The 25,475-nt window shown below is 40.0% G+C and overlaps 1 protein-coding gene across 9 annotated transcripts in view; it reads right to left on the minus strand.

The window, feature by feature from the left end:
• The window catches only part of MPP7 (MAGUK p55 scaffold protein 7), a 289,092-nt gene that overhangs the window by 83,918 nt on the left and 179,699 nt on the right, over positions 1-25,475 (minus strand). For 2 of the 9 annotated variants that reach the window (XM_081560902.1, XM_081560901.1), the window contains exon 1: positions 26-165. The exons of the other annotated variants lie outside the window; for them this stretch is intronic. The gene's annotated coding sequence lies outside the window, so the exon portion shown is untranslated. Of the gene's footprint in view, positions 1-25; positions 166-25,475 lie in introns of those variants that run through there. 9 annotated transcript variants of the gene reach the window in all.

Raw genomic sequence — 25,475 nt, forward strand, 5'->3', positions numbered from 1 at the left:
AAGAACACTGAAAGATAGACAGCACCTTCTTACAGATAAACAGATACACAGTTAAATGACTGGCTGTGGTCCCACAAATAGTAAATGGCGGAGCTGGGATTTAAAACTCAGGCCATCTGGCTCAGCATCAGAGCACTTAATCACTCCATTAGTCTGTCTCAGACTAACATCTCATCTACATTCTCCACTGACCTCATTCACAGCTGAGTGAATATGACAGAAAGGAGGCTGGATACAGAGGTGACAAATCACAATGGCTGTTGCCAATGACAACAGGATGACTGACAGTTCCCGTCCACCCTCCCCCTTGGTTTTTCCTTTCTTCTGGTTGCTCATTTTTCTAAATTTATCAAACTACTATAATTATAACCTAAAATTACATGCCCCAAATAAATGCTTTCTTTCTCCATTTAATTTGTTTCTTCTAAGTGTCTTTTAAAAACAGCTTCCTCTTCCTACATCATCCTCTCTAGATCTCACCCAAGGGTGTAAGAGTCCATCCCTCCCTGCCCATCCCTGGACTCTGTACTATACTAGCAATATTTTAAATGTTCTCCTAGAATTTCCAGATGCTGGAAACCCTTTGTTCAAAGGTATGCTACTTCAATACATAATTTTAAAAATTGAGTTGGTTAGCAAAGTAAAAATTACTCTAAATAATTCTGAACTGTTCACTGTTTCCAAACATATTGAAATTCTGTTTTTTTTACTAGTATTTATAATTACTGTTATTCAGTAGCTCAGTTGTGGTCACTCTTTGCGACCCCATGGACTGAAGCCCGCCAGGCTTCTCTGTCCATGGGATTTCCCAAACAAGAATACTGGAGTGGGTTGCCATTTTCTTCTCCAGGGGATCTTTCTGAGCCAGGGATCAAACTGACATCTCCTCCATTGCGGGCAGATTCTTTACCACTGAGCCACTAGGGAAGCCCAGTATACTAGGAACAAAACTTTAAAACCAAACTGATGTAAAAACTCTAATACACAAACAGGTAAAATGTACAGACGTGACCACAAGGTTCACAAAGAAACATTCTGAGGCTGGACCTGCCCTGCTTGCCCAGTAGCTGAGTCACTAGCCATGGGGTTCCTGGACTGAGCATGGCTAGTGCACCTGAGGAACTGAATTTTTTATTTTCATTTAAAAATTCCTATGTGACCAGTGGCTTTTTATATTAGATAACATGGCATCACTTTATATTATTCACTCTGTAATGCCCCAGAAAAGTTCACACTGATAAATAGTTTGGCAAGTTCCCCTGAGGGGTGACAATCTGGAATTCAAAAGACAGATAAATAATCCAAGATGTCCTTTAGCAATAAGACAAACAGCATCCCTTACCAATGCAACGGATCACCAAATCTGCAAAATCTCATTTATTTTAGTTGAACATTTCTCTTTGCAGATTCAACTGCATAATAAAAGTGTACTTCGTTTTTCTCCCTTGAAGAATAAGAGAGCAAAAATGGAAGAAACTGAAGATAGAAGCTAGGGGTTAAAAAAAACCGTCTGGAGAGAAGAGGAAACTCTGGTTATACTAATTTCACACAACAAAAATATATGCAATTATTCAAAAAAAATCCTAAAAAGGAATGGCATGTGTTAAAATGTTTACAATACACTATTAAGAAAAAAGGACAATTCAAAACATACATATATTTATGCTCCATTAACTAGTGTTCATAAGGGCTTGTTTTCTATAATTACGTTTCTAAACAGAAGGGAAGTCATTTAAAATAAAAATCATTTGTAGATGTAACCAAGTCTTATAGGAAAGCTCTAAGTACCTTTATTTATTTACATTCACATCTTGAAAATAAATGTTCAACATTTGTAAGGAAATCTGGTGCCAATATTCTCACTTTGGTACACGTACAGCAGAAACTGCCTTAAATAAGCTTCAGTAAATAAAGCCTGACTAGTCTCGATTCAATCATTTGTTTTAAATAACGTCTCAATGACGTGTAGAGGTAAACTGCCAAACACAACTGAGGATATCTGAATGACAGTAAGTAAATCAAAGCTGTGAAATCCTTTCCTTGCCTTCTATTATGAGTATTAAAAAGCACTGAAAAGAACTACACAGTAGTTTGAATCTCTGCTGTGTTCAATCATAGTACTCATCCAAAAGTGGCATGTGTTTGCATACAGACACTACATGCATGCACATGTGTGCACACACCCCCATATCTCCCTCCTTTATTTAAAACACAGAAAGGAGGGAATTTGTTATTAAAAGAAGACCCATTGGTCACAATGACAGCCAAGAATTACACATGATATTGTGAAAACATTTTTTAAAATGAAAGTATTCTAATGGCTGAGACCTTCTTTCAAAACTAATAATTTAATCTTTCTCCAAAAGGAAAAAAAAAAAAAAAAACCTTTAGCTCAAGAGAAAAAAGGGATGAGGAAGAGAAGCTGCGAATTTAAAACAAGAAAACAACAAAGAGAAGAGGCAGTGGTGCTCACTGTACGTTCTCCCCTGCGTCTCACATGCCTCGTCCCCCTCTTAGGGCTAATTTTCTTGGCTGACACCTCCAGAAAAAAAAAAAATGTTATAAAACTGATGAGAGTTGAATGCTTGTTTTATTCTTGCTTTAAGGTGATAAACTTTGGCTTTACAGTGCCATAGATACTATCTTGTGAAATCAGTATCCACACACTCTAAATTTATTAAGAGTATTTTCAGAGAATGAATGCTCAAATCCACAAAATGTTTTATAGTATATACATACTGTTTTTCCTACCTGACCAATTACTACGAGTTCTCTTTAGAGGTTTCCAAATACCGACCCATCCCTGTATTCCCACCATGAACTTCATGTGTTAAAACATACTGTTCTTTTAATCAGTGGAGAATTCCATTGACCAATACTTTATTTAAAATTTCTGCATCAATATTAATACTGGTACTTCTTTTGGCCCCTACTGGGTCTTTGATATCAATGCTACACTTATTTGATTATTTTGAAACTATGGAAGCTTTCTCCCTTTATGTGCTCTAGAAACCTCTAAATACCAGTGGAATGATATCTTTCTTAAATATTTGATGATGTTCCCCTGAGAAACCAGCTGACTCTGGTATTTTGATATTTTATTTCCTCTGCTTTGTTAATGGCAATTTCTCCAATTAGATGTTTCTATGTGTCCTCATAGGTGCAGAAAATACTATTCCCTAGAAAGTTACCCATTTTTGTTTGACTTTAAAAAAAAGCTATCTGAAGCTACTCAGACAAAATAGTCTCTTAGAAGTCTTTGAATTTGCTCCATAGTTTCTCTCTTGTTACCATTTCTTATTTGGTGTCTGTACTTTTTGATCTACACACTCAATATTTAGTAAGACCAAACTTCTTAGCCCTTTATTCTTTTTTTTTTTAAATTAGTTTATTTTCTATTTTTTAACTTTACAATATTGTATTGGTTTTGCCATACATTGACATGAATCCACCATGGGTGTACATGTTTTCCCCTTCCAGAATCCCCCTCCCACCTCCCTCCCCATCCCATCCCTCTGGGTCATCCCGGTGCACCAGCCCTGAGCACCCTGTATCATTGCATTGAACCTGGACTGGCGATTTGTTTCACATATGATAATTTGCATGCTTCCATGCCATTCTCCCATATCACCCCGCCCTCACCCTCTCCCATAGAGTCCATAATACTGTTCTGTTTATCTGTGTCTCTTTTGATGTCTCACACAAAGCTTTTTGGATCCTATAATCAAAGAACCAAGTAGGTATGTCTTAATTTCACTCTCTCTCTGCATCCTGGGAATTTTCCTGAGATCTAACTTCCCTTTTACTTTGCCCTCTTAAGCCTTGTCTAATCTCTGATAAACCTAGACACAGAGTTTTTTGGGTGATTTTTTTTTTTTAATGACTATACTTTTTATTTAGATAGTTCAAAGAACTTGACATATCTTTCTGTTCTCTTTTCCTACCACCAGTTATTATGATTGAGGCCTTCTTTTGTGACTATATCACTTTAAATGTCCTTATTTTATAGGCTATACGACATTGACTATATAGAGTGCTTAGGTTTTAATCTTCCTGTTGGTGGTGTCTGCTGACTAGATGCTGAAGATAAACTGTATTCTCAAACGCTCTGTAATTGAGGGTTGTTAGAAGTCTTCAGTTAGGTTTTATATGAAGGAGTCCTAGGTAAAAGGTATACCTTTACAGAAATATTTTTTATTTGCTTCCGATAGATGACGTAGAACCATCACTAGCCCCTCTGCTTAATTTCACAGCCCAGGGCTCTTGGATTTTGTAGGTAAAAAACTCAAACCCCAGCCATGGACCAACCAACTCATGGTTTTCATTCTTAAACTAGACTTTCTTCTGTTCCTACCTAATCCCAAGAAGAGACAGATCAGATTCCTCACCCTCTCCCTAGAAAGGGGCTCAGAATTTTACTCCCCTGCCCATTCACTAACAGAGTAACCATTTTCTCTGTTTCTCAATATTTCCTGAAGCCAGAACGTCAAGACAGTGGCCCCCTGCCCCACCTCTGGCCATTCCCCTCATCACAGACACAACAGAAGCTCAACAGCCAGTTACCTGTTCTGTTTCGACCTCATTTCCAAAACAAGTGATTTTCCTTTCTTTCTTACATGCTCAGTTCAGTTCAGTTGCTCAGTAATGTCCGACTCTTTGCGACCCCATGAATCGCAGTATGCCAGGCCTCCCTGTCCATCACCAACTCCTGGAGTTTAGCCAAATTCATGTCCATCAAGTCGGTGATGCCATCCAGCCATCTCATCTTCTGTCATCCCTTTCTCTTCCTGCCCCCAATCCTTTCCAGCATTAGGGTCTTTTCCAATGAGTCAACTCTTCGCATGAGGTGGCCAAAGTATTGGAGTTTCAGCTTCAACATCAGTCCTTCCAATGAACACCCAGGACTGATCTCCTTTAGGATGGACTGGTTGGATCTCCTTGCAGTCCAAGGGACTCTCAACAGTCTTCTCCAACACCAAAAGTTCAAAAGCATCAATTCTTCGGCGCGCAGCTTTCTTCACAGTCCAACTCTCACATCCATACATGACTACTAGAAAAAACATAGCCTTGACTAGATGGACCTTTGTTGGCAAAGTAATGTCTCTGCTTTTTAATATGCTGTCTAGGTTGGTCATAACTTTCCTTCCAAGGAGTAAGCGTCTTTTAATTTCATGGCAGCAATCACCACCAGCAGTGATTTTGGAGCCCCAAAAAAATAAAGTCTGACACTGTTTCCCCATCTATTTCCCATGAAGTGATGGGACCAGATGCCATGATCTTAGTTTCCTGAATGTTGAGCTTTAAGCCAACTTTTTCACTCTCCTCTTTCACTTTCATCAAGAGGCTTTTAGTTCCTCTTCACTTTCTGCCATAAGGGTGGTGTCATCTGCATATCTGAGGTTATTGATATTTCTCCCAGCAATCTTGATTCCAGCTTGTGCTTCCTCCAGCCCAGCGTTTCTCATGATGTACTCTGCATAGAAGTTAAATAAGCAGGGTGACAATATACAGCCTTGACGTACTCCTTTCCCGATTTGGAACCAGTCTGTTGTTCCATGCCCAGTTCTAACTGTTGCTTCCTGACCTGAATACAGGTTTCTCAAGAGGCAGGTCAGGTGGTCTGGTATTCCCATCTCTTTCAGAATTTTCCACAGTTTATTGTGATCCACACAGTCAAAGGCTTTGGCATAGTCAATAAAGCAGAAATAGATGTTCTTCTGGAACTCCTTGCTTTTTCCATGATCCATCTGATGTTGGCAATTTGATCTCTGGTTCCTCTGCCTTCTCTAAATTCAGATTGAACATCTGGAAGTTCATGGTTCACATACTGCTGAAGCCTAGCTTGGAGAATTTTGAGCATTACTTTACTAGCATGTGAAATGAGTGCGATTGTGCGGTAGTTTGAGCATTCTTTGGCATTGCCTTTCTTTGGGATTGGGATGAAAACTGACCTTTTCCAGTCCTGTGGCCACTGCTGAGTTTTCCAGAGTTGCTGGCATATTGAGTGCAGCACTTTCACAGCATCATCTTTCAGGATTTGAAAGAGCTCAACTGGAATTCCATCACCTCCACTAGCTTTGATCGTAGTGATGCTTTCTAAAGCCCACTTGACTTCACATTCCAGGATGTCTGGCTCTAGGTGAGTGATCACACCATTGTGATTATCTGAGTCATGAAGATCTTTTTTGTACAGTTCTTCTGTGTACTCTTGCCACCTCTTAATATCTTCTGCTTCTGTTAGGTCCATACCATTTCTATTTTTTATTGAGCCCATCTTTGCATGAAAAGTTCCCTTGGTATCTCTAATTTTTTTGAAGAGATCTCTAGTCTTTCCCACTCTGTTGTTTTCCTCTATTTCTTTGCATTGATCACTGAGGAAGGCTTTCTTATCTCTCCTTGCCATTCTTTGGAACTCTGCCTTCAAATAGGAATATCTTTCCTTTTCTCCTTTGCTCTTCGCTTCTCTTCTTTTCACAGCTATTTGTAAGGCCTCCTCAGACAGCCATTTTGCTTTTTTGCATTTCTTTTCCATGGGGATGGTCTTGCTCCCTGTCTCCTGTACAATGTCACGAACCTCCGTCCATAGTTCATCAGGCACTCTGTCTATCAGATCTAGTCCCTTAAATCTATTTCTCACTTCCACTGCATAATCATAAGGAATTTGATTTAGGTCATACCTGAATAGTCTAGTGGTTTTCCCTACTTTCTTCAATTTAAGTTTGAATTTGCCAATAAGGAGTTCATGATCTGAACCACAGTCAGCTCCCAGTCTTGTTTTTGCTTACTGTATACAGCTTCTCCATCTTTCGCTACAAATAATATTATCAATCTGATTTCGGTGTCGACCATTTGGTGATGTCCATGTGTAGAGTCTTCTCTTGTGTTGTTGGAAGAGGGTGTTTGCTATGACCAGTGTGTTCTCTTGGCAAAACTCTATTAGCCTTTGCCCTGCTTCATTCTGTACTTACAAGCTGAGTAATGTATTTTTTAAAAGCTTGCAATTCTTACCCAGAACTTTGAAGAACTTCTTGTAAGAGTTACAAGACTGGGTCAGTAATTCAATGTAAATTAATTCTGGCATCTAATAAGGTAGCATCCCGTTCCCTTGTGCAATATTATTAGAAAAGTGAGGGGAAAAAAATCACTTTTTGTTTCCAGGAGGAGGTTCTAGGTACCTTTATATTTGAACTTTCATGAGTAATTAGGTTCATTTGGCCAGCGAGATCCATTTTGGTCAGTGTTTCTACCTGATCTTAATGGCTTGTTTATTTTTTTTTAAGTTGAAAAGAATAGCTCATTTAATTTGGATTAACTTTTTGATGGTTGAAGGAGAGATCCTTATGTTTGTCTTTAGACTGTTGTTCTCTATGACATGAGTTTATGAGTATGCTTGTGCTTACAAGCACAGCTAAAAAACAGAACTTTGAGCCTGTAACTATTCCTGGGACACAGCCAGAAGGGGGAGAGGGGAGCCCCTGCTACTTTGCCTGCAATTCAGGCCAGGATGCTGGCAACATTGCTACAAAGATTCTTATAAGGGACATGGGATAAAGTGGTTGTAAATAGCAAAAAACGGTTTTTAGGCTTAAGATAAATTATAAAAAGCAACAAACCATCAACCTTTTGATTTTGGTTGACTACGTAGTGCTTCTATTTGAAATTAGTTCCCAGAACTTTCTCGGCAGATCGGATTCCTTTAGTTCCCAGAACAATATTCTAGAGGGAGTAGCCAGGGCATTAAAGTGTCTTTGGAATGTGTTAGTGATTCAACAAAAACTGCACTTGAATTATTCACTCTAGAAGTATATAAACCATCCAATATTTGTACATACCTCGTTCATTCTTCTCCTCATAATGAAATGATCAGATTTGCCATTAAAAAAAAGATCTGTTATTTCAATAATAATTGAAAAGCCAGGAACTGCTAAATGTTCATCAGAGAGATGGAAGATGGTATCGCAAATGGCAGATGGGGTAATGTAAGGTCATGGAACTGGGACAGGTCTCAGTGTACAAGTAGCAATAATTATGTTCTAGGCTTACTTGGAGTTTACATGTTAACATGCAAGCACTGTCATTACAGCTCTAAAAGAAAGTCTTCATGTTTCATATGTTGACACTTATTCCCCTAATGTGATGTTACCAGGAGGTGGGTCTATAGGGGGTGATCCGGTCAGGAGAGCAGAGATCCCCTCAAAGAGGTTAGTGCTCTAATAAAAGAGACCCCAGAAGGTCCCTCCCCCCTTCCCCAGTCCACAGGGGAGGATACAGAACTAAATGAGGGATGTTTATGATCCAGGAAGCAGGCCCTCACCAGACGTCAAATCTGCTGCAGCATTGATCCTGGACTTCCAGCCTTCAGAACAGCATAATAATAGTACCTATAGTACTTACTATTGTTGTTTAGTGGCAAAGTTGTGTCCAACTCTTTGTGACCCCACGGACTGCAGCCCACCAGGCTCCTCTGTCCATGGGATTTCCCCAGGCAAGAATACTGGAGTGGCTTGCCATTTCCTTCTCCAGGGGATCTTCCCAGTCCAGGGATGGAACCTGGGTTTCCTGCATTACAGGTGGATTAGTTGCCACTGAGCCACCTGGGAAGCCCTAAAACCTATGACATAGAAGTACTGTGAAAATTAAAGTAACCATTAAAAGAGCTTCACGCTGTCTCTGGAAAATAGAAAATACCCCCAAAATGATAGTGTATGTCCTGATTTTCCCTCAGACCCTCCACTAACATTCCAAGGAGAGGACACACTAGTTTCTCCTTGACTATTTCACACTGCACACACATAAGATACAGTTAATGTTTGAAGATAAAAACATCGAAGCAAAATTACCACCTCGGTGCAAGCAGAAAATACATGTTTCTGATTAAATGCCATCCCCCATCCCAACATGTCTTCAAAAACAAAGTAAAAGAATAAATGGACTTGAATGAAGGCAATGGCCACAGGGTTAAGAAAGCCTGGGTGAATGCAAAAAAGACAGATGTTAAATTTGAACACAGCAAGTAGCAAATGGTGGAAAGAGCACAAGACCCATGGGATGTCCAGGCAAAATGTGGTCTGTGATGAAAAATGTAGATGGGCACATTTGTCCCCATGTGAAAAAAGGACCAGTGTAAAGCAAGCATCACCCTGGATGCCCTGTTCCCAAAACAGAAAGTCTTGTCTTTGGGGAGATGAAAGGACAAACTCCTCACACAGAAAAGAGTTTAACGGCTAGATGGAAGGGTTCTTGGAAAAGGACAGTCGCCACCAGAATTACTGCAGAGACCACACCAAACTAGCCATCATGGTTGGCTCTCATCTCCCCATGGGAATTTAAAAGACCCTTTGCCCACAACCCCAAGTTCTGTTGAAGTTGATGAGGAAACGCATAGTTTTGAGATGAGCTAGGATCTAGTAAGGAGAGTGCAGTACATTCCAACATGACTATATGGAAAACGAATGTTAGAATCCAGACTTCACTCACAGTAGAAACACCCAGCAATCATAAATTAGTTGTCACTTCCTTACTCAGATCTGTCTATGCTTTGACAATGCACTTGAGATTAAGGGTAGGCTGCCAACGCACCTTGATATTCAAGGTAGCTGGGCTCCTGCATGGCCCAGCCCCTACCTGCTTCCAGCTGGAGCTGTGCTCCCAACAAGTACCAACCACAGGGACTTTATGCTAGTTCCTCACCCCCCGGGCCTCCTCCTCCATCAAGGCATTCACTCTGCCTGCTATGCTGCTGAGCTATGTGGGTACCCACATACAGCTTTGGGTCTCAGCTCAAATGTCACTTATACAAAAACACAGTCCCTGATGGTCCCACCCACTCAAATTAGCAGCCCTCACTATCTGTCCTGATATTCCCCCCTTTTTTTGATCATCACCCTTACCAGATTTCAGATTTGCTGACAATTTCCCTATCAGCTTGCACCTGTCCCCATGAGATAATGAAATCCATAAACTAAGGGCAATGTCCCTAGAGTTCCTACTATATCCTTTGCTCCTAGTCCAATACCTCTCATAAAACAGAAGCTCAAAAGTTATCATTATTATTCATGATAAAGGGATCTATGAGTCTTGAAATCCCAGCTAGCCAGTAACATTCTAAGATCACAGTTTAAAAGGATGGTGTGATTTTTTTTTTTTCCCTTCTTGCCTCCAAACTGATGTCTAGTGCCCATAGCTGAAGAAAAAGTGTTTAGTCCACGTGCGTGCTAAGTCACTTCAGTCGTGTCCGACTCTTTGCAATCTTATGGACTGTAGCCTGACAGGCTTCTCTGTCCATGCGATTCTCCAGGCAAGAATACTGGAGTGAGTTGCCATGCCCTTCTCCAGGGGATCTTCCCAACCCAGGGATCAAACCCCCATCTCTTATGTCTCCTGCAATGGCAGGCATGTTCTTTACCATGAGCTGTTGGAAGCCACCTGGGAAGCCAGTTAAGTCCACAGTCTATGAAAATATCCAACGACTAGAAATGTATCTGTGGAGAGCTGTAGAGGTGGTTGAAATATAAGCATTGACCATGGCTACTGTCCCATCTGTCCTTTCCCTGTGTGTGCATGTAGAGAGTATGTGTGTCTATGTAATTCTATACAAAAGAAGACAAAAGAAAGAAAAATCGTCTTATCGAGACAGGAAAAGAGAAAACTAGGAATAAGGAGTCTTCAGCCTAGCGAAGCAATCCTCTAAGAGAATCCCTCACGGAGAGTGAAGTACAGATAACAAAAGATACTGAAAAGATACTCTCCAGCTCAGGTGGCCAACTAGTTGGTTTAGTTTTTGTGTCGATGTAACCAGAGGATGGAGAGCAATGAGAAGAGATGGCAGAATAAATCTAGAGAGTGGTGGGGGCACTCTTGCTTGGCCTGCAATGACGTTTGGATTTCCTGGGTGGGTAAGGGGCCCCCATTGAAGGTAGTAGCTTGAGCTGCCTTGCTGGTAACCCAGCCAACTGCACAGCAAAGGCTGTCATCACACCAACTGTGCCCCAGGAGAGATGTAACTTCTGTGCACTTAACACAAAGAGATACACATGCCAGAAGTGTGTCAGTCTGAAAAGTGTCAGGCTGAAAAGCAGCAACAATGTGGACAATTAAGTAAAAAATAGTGTCCCATCTCCCCCCTCTTTTTTTCACTCCCAAACTTGATCTCCTCCCAAGAGTAAACCAGGCCATCTCCCAAGAGGAGACAGAGAGAGAGAGAAAGATGGGGGGGAGGGGGAGTGAGAGGGAGGGGAGTTGTGTGTGTGTGTGCGTGCGCACAGAGGGGTGAGGGGATGAAACGACATACTGCCCACCCCACCCCATCATCTTGGCTACCCCTGGCTGGCCCTAGGGAAGGAAGGAGGTGAGATATAAATCTGATATGACAAGGGAGCTGTAAACTGGTCCTTTAATACCTGAAAAGGTCTTAGAAGTTACAGACTTTGAAAGAAATTTTGTTTAAGAGATAGAAAAGCTAGTCTCAATATAACACAGTTCGGTACAGGGACTGGAGGAAAATTAAAACTGCCTTTTATTTGCACTGAGCTGTTCAATGTGCTGATTACAGTGGTTCCGACCAACTACCATCTCACACTTTCAGTATCAGATCCTCTTCGTCCTCTTAAAATTCACTGAGGACCTCAGAGAGCTCTTGCAAGTGAAAGTGTTACTCGCTCAGTCCTGTCCAACTCTTTGAGACCCCATGGGCTGTAGCCTGCCAGACTCCTTTGTCCATGGAATTCTCCAGGCAAAAATACTAGAGTGGGTTGCATTCCCTTCTCCAAGGGATCTTCCTGACCCAGGGGTCAAACCCGGGTCTCCTGTATTGCAGGCAGATTCTTTACCATCAGATTCTTATGTGAAGCAGATTCTTATGTGGGTCTTTTTCATTGATATTTGCAGCAGTGAAATTAAAACTAAGAATTTTAAAATTTTTAGTAATTTAGAATAACCACTATGTTAACATTTTTCATAAAATGCAAACATTTTCAGAATAAAAATTTTAGAAAGAAGTTACACTATTTTACAAATTTATCAATATCTTTCCATTCTGGCTGAAGCAGCTGAATTCTCCAGTGTGCCTCTGCATTCAGTGTGCTGGGACAGGTCACCTTGGTTGAAATACAAGAAGAAAATCCAGCCTCACACGAGTTGGGAGGCGGAAGTCATATTATTTCCACTGATTGTGGAGAGTCTTGAGACTCAATGCCAGAGAGATGGCTACAGGTGGTAGGTGTTTCGGGGTGAGCTGCAATTTGAACTCTGAGGCGATATCCATGAGCCACCCAGATTCCATCACAATTATGGACCTCCTCCACCCTCCAAGTGGCCCTCTGTCCATGTATAATTTTGTGATTTCAGGCACTGTTCATGTGGAAAGCAGTACTTCAATGAGTTACGCGAGTTTTCAAATGTTTACACATTTCATGGCACAATAACAGAATCATATTCACTAACATAACCACCGATCTCATGGTGTTGGCCAACACAGGTCTTCAAAATTCTAGCAACTGTTTGAAAGCTTGAATTTTATCATTGGCAACACTATGGTGAATTGCCGTCCCTGAAGTGACAGGCTGACTTCAGTTATTTGAGAAAATGTTTTCCAAACATCACCTCATCTGAATAAACGTAGTTTCTGTATTGGTCATTCTGAGAGGTACAAATGGTATCCTATGAAAAAAGCAGCTGGTTTAGTTCTCGATCCTACAACTGCTCTGATCCAAAGGGCTTCTGAGTACATCTCCCATCTTCTGTGTTACCAGGACTTGAGGGTAGAAAGACACGTCCTCCATAGTTGTAATTTAATGCAATTAATCTTTTTTTGCTTGACCAAGCACATTCTTAATTAAAACTGACATTTGTTTCTTATTGTGTGTGTGCAGTAGTAAGAACGTAATGATGACCAACTGGCACCACGTAGGACCACTGCCCCGACTTCTGTGGACACAGCGGTACTCTTACCCACCAATGCAAATGCCAATCCAGTGATAAAAAGTAAATAACATCACATTATTATTACAAAAACAGCTTTGATCTTGCAGACGCCTGAAAGTCTCTAGGACCCCTCAGGGTTCCGCAGACCACACTTTGAGAATCAAATCGCCTCTATATAAAATTCTGAGTGCCTGTAGTAAATGAAAGCAAAAGCTAACATTTCTTTGTGGCTGTCCCACCCACAGTGAACTGACTCTAGAAAAAGAATGTTAATATTTTCTACCTTACTCACACTTTCTTTGGGATCCAGCATTTGACCTGAAACCACAGGTCCGGGTTCCTGATATCTGTTACTCTCAGAACGAGGTGATGCACACGTGCATCCAAAATCACTTCACTCATGTCCGACTCTTCGAGACCACAGGAGCCTAGCCCACCAGGCTTCTCTGTCCATGGGGATTCTCCAGGCAAGAATACTGGAGTGGGTTGTCATGCCCTTCTCCAAGGGATCGTCTCAGTCTAGGACTGAATGTGTGTCTCCAGCACCTCCTGCATTGGCAGGCGAGTTGGTTCCTGATACCTAGTACTCTCAGAACCAGGTGGTACTTTTCTATAAAGCCATGTGTTCCAAGTCTGAAAAGTGGTGACGAGAAGCTTTAAGTGTAAGACCGGTGGTGGTTTAGTTGCTAAGTCGTGTCTGGCTCTTGCGACCCCATGGACTGTAGCCCGCCAGGCTCCTCTGTCCATGGGATTTCCCAGACAAGAATACTGGAGCGAATTGCCATTCCCTTCTCCAGGGGATCTTCCTGACCCAGGGATCGAACTGGCATCTCCTGCATTGCAGGTGGATTCTTTACCAACTGAGTCACCAGAGAAGCCAAGTAAAAGCCTAAGTATACTTTAAAGAGTTAAGCAGAGACACACACAGGTTTCAGCATTCCATGAAATGTAAGTTCACTCCATCCCTTAATGTCTCATTATTCACATTTTTGTCCAAGTCCTGACTTTTGATGTCTTTCACTCTGGCCTGTTGCTGCAAATGTTAGTACGTTTAAACTTATGCAATTTATACCAGTGTCCCAGACCAAGTGCCTCTGGCATCAGCCCAAGACTGCTCTTATCATCTTCTTTTATTTATTGCACTGTTTCAAAACTGTTCTTTCTCTCACACATTTATGTAAGTTTTTCAATTTATGTTTCTTCTTTTTACATATTTTTCTGTTCTAAAATGCTCTATTTTTCTGCTTTCTCTAAGAACATAAAAAGCCATTAGCTTGTTCTACTACCATCACAGCCAGAATATTTTAATGCCCTTAAATAATTGTATTTGCAATTGTAGCAAATCAACGGCAAGTGTACCACATCTACAAAAAAGGCATTATTTTCTTCTTCCTCTAAGTTTTATATAAAACACAGCTAACCACTCCTCTCTTATTCTTGGCAGAGTTAACTAAAATGTTTGTCTTTCTATGAAAAAGCATTTTTAAACAGAAAAACAAAGCTGCTAATATACATGAGGCTTTGCAGGCATGAATAATCAAATATATCTCTTGGTCAATAAGAAACAAAAACTTAAAATGACTTTGCTTATAGGGAGATGGTTACTGGGTGTGCTGGAGAAATTCAGACCAAAATTACCATTTTAATCTTGTTCCAAAACAAAATTTTCCAACCACCTCAAAGCTAAATGTCCTAGACTTTTAAAGTGTAAGTTTAAGTATCTGTAATTTATTTCTAATAAAAAAAAAGAACCCTCAATTTTCTAAGATTATTTTTCCAAATTTTCACTCCATTAAGTCCTTAGAACTGAAAGGGTATATGTGAAAACATCTTTATGGAAATGAAGCTATAAACCTTTTATGTCTTTCTACTAGCTTTAAAACTATCTCAGATACCAAAAGGTATATAAATATAAAATCTAATTATTTTTAAATGGTAGAGGTTAAAATAGAATTACTGGTTTAGTTTAGGCCTCCAAATTCCAAGTCACAATTCAAAATACAATCCAATCCAATCTTCAGAGCTCAATCTGTCAAATCTTACCTCTGAACTCTCAAAGATGGAGCTGAGCTTCCCCTCAAATCAGTTAAAAGAAAGCATTGTTTAATACTGAAACCTGAATGAAACAAGATCTCAAGAGACGCAAAGATAACTCTGTGCAAAAGTAAAAGAACCGTATTCCCATCAACTTAATATTTCACATGGACACATCAACAATCCCAACTCCAGGACAGAGAGCTTCCATTTTAGAGACGGTGAATTGTGTCCACCAATTCATCATCCCTCTTACTCAGGATCCCTCTGAAATGCCCAAGCCACCAGGGAAGCCCTAAGTTACAGATACAGAAATAGAATATTAACCTGGATCATTCACGTGGGCCCAGTGTAATCACAGGGTCCATATAATAGGGATGCAGAAATATTAGACAGAAGGCCATGTGATGATGGAAGCAAAGAGGAAAAAAGCCATGTGATACAGGCCCCAGGGAAGAGGATGGCACCTAAAAGCTGGAAAAGGTGATGGATTCTCCCCGTGGGGGTCCAGAAGAAACCACCCCGTGAACACTTTAATCTTAGCTCAGTGAGACTTCTGGCCTCCAGACTGTGAAAGAATAAATTTGTGTTCCTTTAAGCCAACGAGATTGTTGTAATTTGCTGTAGCAGTAATAAGAAAGTAATACAGGTTTAGGAGGCTTAGGAACTGCATCAGTGCAGTGGACTGCAGCATTTGCCCAGAATATTTACTTAGTACAGACAACAAAGCATCCTAGGTCTTAAAAAATCCTCCGGCCCCACCACCCACCTTGTCTGAAAGGACCAAAAGTTGGGAGACCTCTCCAGGTCGATTCATCCTATGAAGCCAGCAACCACCACGCTTAGAAGGGGAACTTGGCCAAACCAACCGTCTCCACTTGTCAGACTAGACTCGCATATTTATAAATGAAGACTCACCAAATTCATGATGAAGATCACAGAAGGGCAGTCACTGAAGACATGGTTCCAGTGGGTTACACTGAACATGAGCCTGTCCAACAGTATAAGGACAGGATGACTGTGGTCACAAAGATTTTAAAGGCAGCCAAAGTGCATCACATCAAAAACAAAAGAACCTGGGCATGACGTCTTCCAAACATCATTCTGCTAAGCACTGACCCTGTCAGACCAATCAAAATAAATTAGAGCTGGGATGAAGTTTCCCACATGGTCCTGAAGATCCTTATCTTCCACGCAAACCAGCAAAATTTTCTCTCTTAAACAAACAAACAAAAACTCCTTGTAACTTGTATGCGAATGTTTCACTAATATAGTGTTCATGTTCAGTTTTGCTTGTTTGTGAGCCTCACAAAATAATATCAGACTGTTTTCTGGGACTTTCCATCCACACCCACAATTATGTTTTGAAAATTCACCCGTTTTGTTGTACATCTTCTAGATTTATTTTGCTGCTGCATAATACTTCATTGTACAAAGAAAGCCCAAATTATTATCCATTTTCTTTTAATGGGTTTCTGAGTTATTTCAAGTTCTTCTGCTGCTAAGAATGCTGCAAACATTTCCTGGTAGACAGAACTGCTGGGTCACGGAGTATAATTATTTTTAACTTGATGAGTTAATGTCAAATTGCTTTCTAAAATGGTGGTATTTAGTTACACCCTCACCAGCAAAATGTTCATCCACATATTCAACCAATACTTCCTTTTAACAGAGTCTTAATTTTTGCCAGTCTCATGGGGGTAAACAAACAGCTATCTTACTGTGCTATTAATTTGCAAGCCATCCATGCTTACTGATAATTACATTTTCTATGTCTCCTGGTCCAATGGATTTCCGTTGCTTTTACCCATTTTCTACTGAATTGTTTTTATTCCTCTTACAGGTAGTTCTTTAGATTTTCAGGAAGTGAAACCTAGCCAATTGTAAGTATTATATACCTATGGCTGATTCATGTTGATATATGGCAGAAACCTACACAATACTGTAAAGCAATTATCCTCCGATCAAAGGTAAATACATTTTTTAAAAAGTATTATAACTCTCAATTTATGGCTTGTCTTTTCACTTATTTATGGGCTACTTTGACAAACCAAATTTCTTAGTTTTAATGTAGTCAAATTTTTCACATTATTTTTATAACAAATAGAATGACACTCTCCTATCTCCCCCACATTTTCAAGTTTTGCTTCTTACTTTTGGATCTATAATCCCCTGAACACTGGTTTTCATTATGAAGTGAGTTAGAGATCCAAATCCATTCTTTTTTAATGTGGGTAAACCAGGGTGACCCTGCACCTGAAGGTCTGTACCAGGAACTCTTGTGTCCTTGATTCTACCCTATGCCTGTACCAAGACCAGGCCATCTTCACAATGGAGAGTTCATGATAAACCTTGATCCCTAGTAGAAAAAGTACCACCACCCCACGACCCCCCGCCCTTATCTGCATCAGGAGATGCTGGCTCTCGTTGGCACTTTGCTGGTCTATATAAACTAAAGCTATAAGACCCTGGGGAAACAAATGGCAACTTGACAATTGTGAGTCTTCCAACAGGAACAGGGCATCCCTCTCTACCTGCTGTATCTTCTCTAAAAGGGTTCAGTAAAGGCTCATAATTTCTTGTGTATAAGTCCAACATTTTTGTTGCATTTCTTCTTAGGTAACATGGCTTTTGCTGCAATTGTCAACAGATCCCTTTCTTTCATTTTCAGTTGGTTGCTGGAGACTAGAAGCAACTGATTTTTGTGTACACCTTGCAGTCAACCGCCCAGTGCTACCCTCTCTACTAACAATCTGTAGAGGAGTTGGTTGGCTCTGTGGGGACAATCACATCATTGGTGAAGGATGACAGCTTTGTGTCCTCCTCATCCCCTCTCTTATAACTTTGATTAGGATTTCCATTACAAAAGAAATTTAAGTGATTGTAGAAAATACTTTTCATTTATTTCTGATTTTAAAAGGAATGGTTCTAATTTTTCTCCTGAAGAATATGAATTTCTTATAAACTTTGGTAGATATCTACAAGAAAGTTTCCTCCCATTCCTCCATACAATCATTCCTCAGTATGGGGACTGAATACAGTTCCAGACACTGACGATAACATAATCTTCAGATGCTCAAGTCCTTAATATAAAATGGCAGAGTATTTGCATATAACTGACACACCTCCTCCTATATACTTTAAATCATCTCTAGCTGACTTACAGCTTCCCTGGAGGCTCTAGTGGTAAAGAATCTGCCTGCCAATTCAGGAGATGTGGGTTTGATCACTGGGTTGAGACAATCTCCTAGAGGAGGAAATGGCAACCCACTCTAGTAATTCTTGCCTGTAAAATCCCATGGACAGAAGAGGCTGACAGGCTATAGTCCAAGGGGTCGCAAAGAGTCAGACATGACTTAGCAACTAACACTTACTTGCTTACATATGATCAATTTATATTATGCATCCTATGTGTAGAAATCCTACTGTAATGAATCTGTTCAATTATCTCTCCTTAATAAATTTTTGCTTATTCATTTTGAGGCAGTTTTGTTGCATGTACACAAGTTTCGAAGTGAACAGTTGTTAATTCATCATTTTATAATGACCTTCTCCATCTCTAATACTATAATGGCATTTATTTCAACATCTACTTTGCGTGACATTATTATAACTTTCTCCACTTTGGTTCAGTATTTGCCCTAATAATCATTTTCCACCTTTTTATTTTAACCCGTTTCATGACTTTATGTTTTAGGCATGTTTCTTACAAATAGTATATGACTAAATTATATTGTTAACAGTCTGTGGGTTTTTCTAACTCCCAAGCTTAGTCACTTTTATAACTATCGTGACTACTGATACATGTGAACTTTATGTTTAGATCTCCTCTTTAGTTTCTTCTTGTACAACTTTTCTTTTTCTTGCATTTACTTTTGTATTGACTGCCTCATTTTCTTGTGTTGCCCTTTTTTTTTTTCTTGTTTTTCTTCTTCTTCCCTCTCTCTGAATGGTCGGAAACTTATGATCTCTATTATGTGTAGGGTCACCTTACATTTTTCCATGCACGTTTAACATAAAGGGAAACACCATCTTAATTATCATCAGAACACTACATTGACTTTAAAACCCTTTAAATTCTATCATTTCCCTCCCAACTCAAATGCTATTGGGTCCAAACACGATGCTCCCAGTATTCTAGCTTTGTCTTTATTTTAGACAACCAAGTCTGACCTTTCAGAAGTCATTTTACAAACAATGTTGTTTAGAGGGACACATATGATGGCATTTTTATTTGATCATCACACCTTGCATCATCTCAAGTCATCCACTTCCATCTGGAATTCCATCTCCCCCTAAATCCATCCCTTAGCTATGCCTTCAGTGTAAGCCTCAGGTCAGCAAGCTCACTCAGTATCTCTTATACTGTTGACTCTTGAACAACAAAGGGGTTAATCCACATATAACTTAAATTGTGCCCTCAGCATCCTTGGAGCCAACCAATCATGGACCTTGTAGGACTGCAGCATTTATTACTGACAAATAATAAATATAAGTGGACCCAGGCAGTTCAAACCCATACTGTTCAAGTGTCAACTGTACAGCATTGTTATTCACTTCGTTTCTAGAAAACAATTCTGCAGAGGTATGTCTAGGTTAACAGTACTTTTCTTTCAGCACTCAGAAGGTTATTACTATCTTCTGGCTTATATTTGTTGATTTTGAGACATCTGCTAATGCTTGAATTGTCATTCTTAGTCCTTTCTCTCTGGATCCTTTTACACTCTTCTCTTTTCCTTTATTGCTCTGTGGCTTCACAACAATGCACCTAGACATGGAGATACTTTAAAATGTCATATCTATATACATATATATGTATATATTTTGAATACACTGTGCTCCCTGAAGCTGTGAAATCACGGTTTCCTTCAGTTCTGGAAAACTTATAGCCACTCACTCTCAAGTATCTCCTCGTTCTTCAGATCTGCTTTAAAGTTCACTAATTCTCTTTAGTTGTATCTAATTCACAATCTAAGCTATTAAATCCACTTAGGCTTTTAATTCAACAGTTACATTTTTAGAAGTTTCATTTTCTACCCAAGTCTGCTTGTTAACCATTAATCTCTCACTGGAGCTCACTTCTGGGACAGCAGCCTTTATATCTTTGTTTTCTCCCTTTTAGTTTCCCGCTCAGGTAATAGGCTGAGGAAGGTGTTCTCTGACATTAACTGCTGCTGTTGTTCAGCCACTAAGTCGTGTCCAACTCTTTGCAACCCCATGGACTGTAGCATACCAGGTGTCCCTGTCCTCCACTATCTCCCAGAGTTTGCTCAAGTTCATGTCCATTGAGTCAGTGATGCTCTCTAACCATCTTATCTTCTGCCGCCCTCTTCTCTTTTTGCCTTCAATCCTTCCCAGCATCAGGGTCTTTTCCAGTGAGTTAGCTCTTCGCATCAGGTGGCAAAGTACTGGAGTTACAGCTTTAGCATCAGTCCTTCCAATGAGTATTCAGGGTTGATTTCCTTTAGGATTGAATGGCTTGATCTGACATCATTATGTAACAGTTGTGTAATAAAACCTAATTACTCTGAACTGATTTAAACAACTTCAACATTCCACAATGGTTGCAAAAGATAAACTGTTACAAAAATTCTAAGAACGTCACAATATATACAACAATACAAATAAATAAGTGTCTATTAGGTGTCAAGTAATGTGGGCTTCCCTGGTGGCTCAGATGGTAAAGAATCTGCCTGCAATGCGTGAGACCTGGGTTTGATCCCTGGGTGGGGAAGATCCCCTGGAGGAGGGTATGGCCACCCACTCCAGTATTCTTGCCCAGAGAATCCCCATGGGCAGAGGAGCCTGGCAGGCTACAGTCCATGGGGTCACAAAGAGTTGGACATGACTGAGGGACTAAGTACAATGTGACACATCAGGACCAAGGATATTCAGGGATAAAAGATAAACATAATACTTCCTTGAAGTTTATAGTACACAAGTTGAAGGGAATGACAAGCCACTCACTACCTACAATTAATTACAGTTGCTTTAAATTGCTTTTTAATCAATTTTCTCCAAAAAGAAAATGAACAGATGTGAACAAAAGAAAATAGAAATTGATGAAAACCAGAAGCAGGAAAGTCAGGGAAATTTTTGTGCCTGCTACCTCTAACTTGTCTTCTTTTTATTTTTAACCTCAGAATCCTAAGCTGTGGGAAAAGTCTGTTTTCCTTATGGTTTTATATTTTAATAGCTGAAGAAAAACAAGTTCTGGGTAAGGTTGGTGGCAATAAGCAAAGGAAGCCAAACTTTGGAGTCAAGAACACTTCAGATGAGGCCAGAGATTTTAAAAAGTACAAAATATGCCATCTCAATGGAAAGAGCAACTAAAATTTAGCTGGGTCTTCTCTACATATATACTGAAGTTTTCAAACAGGTTGTGGTTAAAAGAGTAGGCTTGGGACTAAACTTTTTCAGCATACCATATTTTCAACTTGGCAGGTGAAGTAAGAATTTTATAGAACCCTCAGATAAACAATGGAGAAGGAAATGGCAACCCACTCCAGTATTCTTGCCTGGAGAATCCCATGGACAGAGGAGCCTGGCGGGCTACAGTCCATGGAGTTGCAGAGTCAGACACGACTGAGCGACTAAGCACATAGACAAACAAATCATCAGTAACGCTTGCACACGGTCTATGTAAGTCTCAATTATGATATCCTACACTTGCACTGAATTTCTACACTTTTGTTCAGTCTTTCTCCAGAGCACACTTTCGATAGTTTTGTAATGTCTTTCCTTTCTGGCCCATCTTACGTCTTCCTCATGTCCTGTTCCAGAGAGGGTCTCATGAGAAACAACAGAAGGAGAGCGGCTGGCCTCCCCGTCTCATGCAGTTCGTCAAGCACCAAACTCCTTTCCACCCCAGTGGCTCCACTGTCCCCGAGATCATTGCAGTCCTTCCCTGGACACGCTCAGTAGCTTTGCCAAGGCCAAGTCATCACTGTCCGGCAGCACGGAGGAGCATGTGCTAACATCTCTGCAGACTCCACAGACTGCCAGACCCAGATGATGCAATGGACTTTCACTGGCCTACAGAGAGAATGATGTCACAGATCTTGGCAGCATAGCTTCCCAAAGTTGCAAGATACCAAATCAAACTGTCCCAATGAATTTCAAGAGCATATTTTACCAAAATGTTAAGTTAGGGACTTCAACACACCATGGCTAATTTTAATATAGTAGAAATAAATATATCACTAGGTAAAATGTGTGATTTTGAAATACTCAAAAAAAAAAGGAATATACACTCTTGGAACTGTATGAAAAACCGTAAAAAAAAAAAAAAAAAAAAGGCTAGACATTATTCAATCCTCTCCCACTTCTGATTTATATAGGAAGATTAAAAACCTCTGGGTAGCACATGTACAAATCTTATTTCATTCTAGACTCCTGCTCTGTTTTCTACTTCTGCCAAAGCAGCTACTGTTCAGGTATCAAGGGTCTGTGATACCAACTCAGATAATGTGGGTATAACAAAATACTTGCCAACAAGAGGTTGCAAAGAATTGCTTTTCTCACTGAGATGAAATACTGCTTTTCATCAGGTTCCAAATGAGAAAAATAAACCTAATAAAATATTAAGGAATGCAATATTCCCCCAAAAAGGGCTTTCTGAGTTATAGAAATTATACCAATTATACTGATTGCTCCTTGTATATCTAATTACACATGTTTGCCAAAAAATGAGTCAGACTAGTAATAAACTAGTCCTATTCTCTACATTTTTCTTTGAATCACTACCAACTTTAACACTGTATTCAAGTAGTTATTTACTTCGTTGAATGTATGAATATGGCATTCACTAATTATTACTAATAATTGTAAGACCAACCAACACTGTGTGCTTACTGCAGCCTGGTACTGTTCTTGACACTTCATGGGGATCAGTTCCTCTAACGTTTTCAATAATTATATAAGCATTATGATTTCTCACATAATAGACTGTCTGTATATCACTGGATTTGGCTGAAAGGACATAAAATTTTTCAATGATTTAAAAAATAAATAAATAAACATAAGCCAAGTGGAGGCAAGATGGCAGCACAAGTTCCCTCACAAAAAGAGAGACGATGAGACAGAGATGCTGGAAACAAAGGCAACGTGAGCAAGACAGAAGCCTGGAGGAACAGGGCAGAGAGAGCCCTGAGTCAGTGCAGGAGGGACCAGAGAGGGCAGATTCTACAAGGAGTAAAACGGTACCTGCACAGAGAGAAACCTTTTTGATCATTATTCACATTTCACAGCAACAAAGAAGCAACGGGAGGCACAAATCTAGAAAAATTACTCTTGAATATCACCCAGTCTCACACAGCTGACCTCCCTCCACCCTCTAAAGGTACAAAGAGACTTATTTCACTCAAACATGGACAGAGATTCAGTTCAGTTCTGTTCAGTCGCTCAGTCGTGTCCGACTCTCTGTGACCCCATGAACTGCAGCACGCCAGGCCTCTCTGTCCATCACCAACTCCCGGAGTCTACCCAAACCCATGTTCATCGAGTCGGTGATGCCATCCAACCATCAGAGATTAGGAAGACAGAAAGAATGAATAACATACAGAGACACAACGAAGGCACGGCAGAAAAATATGACCAAAAAGCAAATGAAAATTCTAGCCTAACATTTCAAACTGAGTTAATGGAAATGAAGAAAAGATTGGAAGCTATTAGAAAACAGCATGATCAGAATTAGAAAAGGCTCAGAAAGAGATGATTAGACAACAGGATGATATGAAGAGAACTGGAACACGGGAGACACATATTTTTCAGTCATGAAGACTAAATGAGAAGCAACCCAAGAGACATGGAAAGTTACAGTTAAGGGAAATAAATGATACAATGAAGAAACAAAATTTAGACCAAGTAGTAATGAAGAAAGGTGGAAAAGAGAATCCATGGGGAAAGACTCATTATTATAATATCCATTTAACAATGCTACTAGAGGTCCTGGAATGAAAAGCATGAGGTAAATACACAGAAAAATAAATGACTGATAGATGGATAGATAGTATAAGGATGATAATGGAAAAAATAAAACTGCCACTATTAACAACAACAAAACTACAGTAAATTAATCAAATTTCTTAGTGAATTAAGCAAATTGCAGGGTACAAGGACACTATACTGCATCAATACATTTCTACGTACCAGCAGCAAATAATTAAAAATAATATTTTAAATACCTAGAAAAAAACTAATCATGGATAGTGAAGTGAAGTTGCTTCAGTTTTGTCCGACTCTTTGCAACCCCATGGACTGTAGCCTGCCAGCTCCTCCATCCATGGGATTTTTCAGGCAAGAATACTGCAGTGAGTTGCCATTTCCTTCTCCAAATGAAGGATATGCAGGATGTAAATTAAAATTATAAAGTGTTACTGAGAGAAATTAAAAATCTAAATAAATGAAAAGATAGACCATATGTGTGAATTATAAGATCCAGTACTGTAAAGGTATCTATTCTACCCAAATTGAACTAGGAATCCAATGCAAAAACAGTCAAAACCCTAACATGTTTTCCTGTATTTAAGACAGCATGACACTGACAGAAAGACAGAAAGACAGAAAAGGAAAGAGAGCCCAGAAACAGACCATGCATATCTGGACACAAGGTTCATGAGGAAGTTAGTGCTGCAGAGCTGTGAGGAGAGGCTAGCCTTTCCTCAAATGGATTCCTATCTCACCCCACACCCCAAAATCAACTCAAGAGAGATGGTAGATCTAAATGTGGAAGGTAAGATAATAAAGCATCTACAAGTGACACAGGAAGTAGGACACAAAAAGCACTAACCACCGAGGGAAAGATGAATAAACCCTGCTCTGTTACACCTGGGGACTCCAGTTCACCAAGACCCGATTTAGAAGAAAAACCCCAGAGGGTAGGAGGTATTTGTAATACACAAAACCAGAGAAAACTGGGCAGAAGACCTAACGGGCACTTCATCAGAAAGGATGCCCAAATGGCCAACAAACCCCTGAAAAGTCACTGGGAATCCAAATTTAAAACCCATTGAAATACCACTGGTAGTTTAAAAATGAAATAAAATGAAACAGAACCCCTTATGACACCAACGGCTGGTCAGGATGTGCTATGGAGCAGCAGCAACTGCCCTGCACGTGGTAGAAACAGGAGCAAACACTTTGAACAAGACCCTGTTGCCACTGTTATTAAACACATACACCCGAGAAATATGTGTGTGTGTGTGTGTGTGTATGCCCCACTACACACACCCAACACATCCAGGTGTAAACCAAAGACCTATAGGGCAGCTTTATCCACACAGTCTAAATCAGAAACAGTCAAAATGTCCATCAACAGCTCCATAAACTGCAAGGTACTTACAGAACAGAATACCCTTCAGCAACAAGAGCAAATGAACTATCTACTCATAACATAAGTGAACCACATAAACATCATTCGAGTAAAAGACATTCAGACACAGAGATACAATTACATACCGTGCAGTCCCATTAAAACTTCTAAGAACAGTCAAGTGTGTGCATGCTCTGCTGCTGCTGCT

Source organism: Giraffa tippelskirchi, chromosome 13, assembly GCF_054371585.1.
Source record: "Giraffa tippelskirchi isolate mGirTip1 chromosome 13, T2T-mGirTip1v1.2.pri, whole genome shotgun sequence".
NCBI classification, from domain to species: domain Eukaryota; kingdom Metazoa; phylum Chordata; class Mammalia; order Artiodactyla; family Giraffidae; genus Giraffa; species Giraffa tippelskirchi.